Below are 2,206 nucleotides of genomic sequence, written 5' to 3'. Positions count from 1 at the left end.
TGAATATCTGACAAGTTAATTCAGTTCTGACAATATCCACCTGGAGTTAGTCTCCGACCCCATAAAACTGTCAGATCCTACTTCATATACCAGCTGCAAATGGTCGAGGCTACCCACACTTTTTTGTTTGGCTGACCACAGATTGATTCCCATGATCCCCTCTCAGATTTGATAATTAGTTAGAATGACTCATAGAACCCAGAAAAACATTTTGCTTACATTTAGTGGTTTATTATAAAGGATCCAAATGAGTAGCCAGATGAAGAACTCTGTAAAGGTCTTGAATGCAGGAGCCTCTGTTTCATGGAGCTGGGCACACCTTCTTCCTAGCTTGCAGATGGGTTGAAAGTGAAAGTGAAGTCACTCAGTCGTGTTCGACTCTTTGCAACCCCATGGACTGTAGCCTACCTGATTCCTCCATCCATGGGATTTTCCAAGCAAGAGTAGTGGAATGGGTTGCAATTTCCTTCTCCAGGAGAGCTTCCCAACCCAGGGATTGAACCTGGGTCTCCCGCATTGTAGGCAGGCGCTTTACCATCTGAGCCACCAGGGAAGCACCCCAAAGCTCCCTAGTCTTACTGTTGAAGAGTTTTGTAAGAGCTCAATCTTTATCCACTCCCCAGAGATCTCAATGACACTAAAAATTTTAACACTCTAATGACAGATTTGTTTTTTTTGGAGTCTAGTCCCAACCCAAGGCTCTCCAGGAGCCCCACCCTAAGTCATGGTATTAGCATAAATAAGCTCACAAGTGATCTAATGGAGCTTGTTATGAATAACAAAAGACACTTCCATCATTCAGGAAATTTCAAGAGTTTTAGGAGCTCTGGGTCAGGAATTCAGGATACAGAGCAAATGTTTATTTTCTATTTTAATAGTAAGTGTACTGACCATAATTTAGTTGTGGAAATTGGAAAGTGTTAGTCATTCAGTCATGTCCGACTCTTTGCAATCTCATGAACAGAATCCACTGGTCTTCTCTTGCTGCAGAAACCAGTAATCTAGAAACCAAGCACCACATTTGGAGAGTTGGAGAACTCAGGTTTATTACTCCTCTGCCCCAACAAAGGAGTTACAGAGTTTTTTTACAGATGGACAGGCATGGTTAAGCGGGTTTGCAGGTTTTCAGGGGCTAGGGCAATTGCAAAGAGCAGGACAAGGGTGAGTAAGATAAGCTCCAGTTCCTAATATTGTGAGTCCCCACTTTCTGAGACCTATGTGATCTAGACTTTGCAAGGAGCAAGCTGGGTTACAGAGGCAGAAAGAACAGGAGGTTATGTAAAATTTTAACTTTTCCTCTTCATTCTCCTCTCCTGATGCTTCTATCACTCGTTGTAGAAAGCATCATCTCATGTTTTGGTAGGGCACTCAGAGCTTCCCATCATTTAGGGGGATGTATTGAGCTGTTACCTTTGGTAACTTTATGGATTTAATCCTAGAGGTTATGAACTGGTAATTACATTGAAAATACAAGGGCCAAACAAGAGCACCACAAAAAGCATGAGGAGAACTGTTAAAGGGAGAAGTCACGATGCCCAGCTCCAGATATTTTTCTAATTAACCCAGGAATTAGCTACTTTCTCTTTCCTTTTTATGATTTGTTCCCTTAGCTGTTGGGCCATGTCCCTGACTATTTCTGAAAGGTTTACATAAAAGCAGCATTCTTCATTTAAGAAGAGACAGAGTCCTCTCTTTTCAATTGTCAGTAGGTCTAGCCCTCTCCTATTCTGTAAAACCACTTCAGCCAGGGAGTCTAGTTGGTCCCGTAAGGCCACTAAAGGTTTGACCACTCTCTCAATGTCGTTTGTGAAGTCCTTTGATGGTAAAAGGTGTTTGATGAAGTAATTCCTCCTATTCCCTTAACTATCCCAGCCATGATTCCCAGACCAACTAGTAAGGGTATAAACTGGATGGCTCTTTTTGACTGTGTATATACTGCCAGAGGTACAGTGCAAGTCTGGTTGTTAGGGACAGTATTCATTTGGGGATTGAGGAAAGCTAAGGTGCAGATACCCATCCAATTGACAGGTAAGCATCTGTCCCACAAACCAAGAAAAGGCCTTGATGGGTGTGGCACCCTCTGTTACAGCAAGGAACACCAAAAGGCTGCAAAGCAGCCGGCACATAACAGATAACTGAACACTAGCAAAAGATTTTCTCCCCATCTTTGGGTTGTCATGGCTTTAGCAACTGAGCCTATCATGAT

At 42.7% G+C, this 2,206-nt stretch overlaps 1 non-coding gene across 1 annotated transcript; it reads right to left on the bottom strand.

Moving 5' to 3' along the window:
- Positions 1-481: 481 nt before the first annotated feature.
- Positions 482-553, bottom strand: TRNAC-ACA (transfer RNA cysteine (anticodon ACA)). Its single transcript has one exon. It is a non-coding gene; the product is annotated as a tRNA-Cys (tRNA).
- Positions 554-2,206: the final 1,653 nt, after the last annotated feature.

Source organism: Budorcas taxicolor, chromosome 11, assembly GCF_023091745.1.
Source record: "Budorcas taxicolor isolate Tak-1 chromosome 11, Takin1.1, whole genome shotgun sequence".
In the NCBI taxonomy this organism is placed as follows: Eukaryota; Metazoa; Chordata; class Mammalia; order Artiodactyla; family Bovidae; genus Budorcas; species Budorcas taxicolor.
The sequence above is the reverse complement of the archived record's forward strand: the minus strand, read 5'-3'. Positions and strand labels throughout refer to the sequence as shown.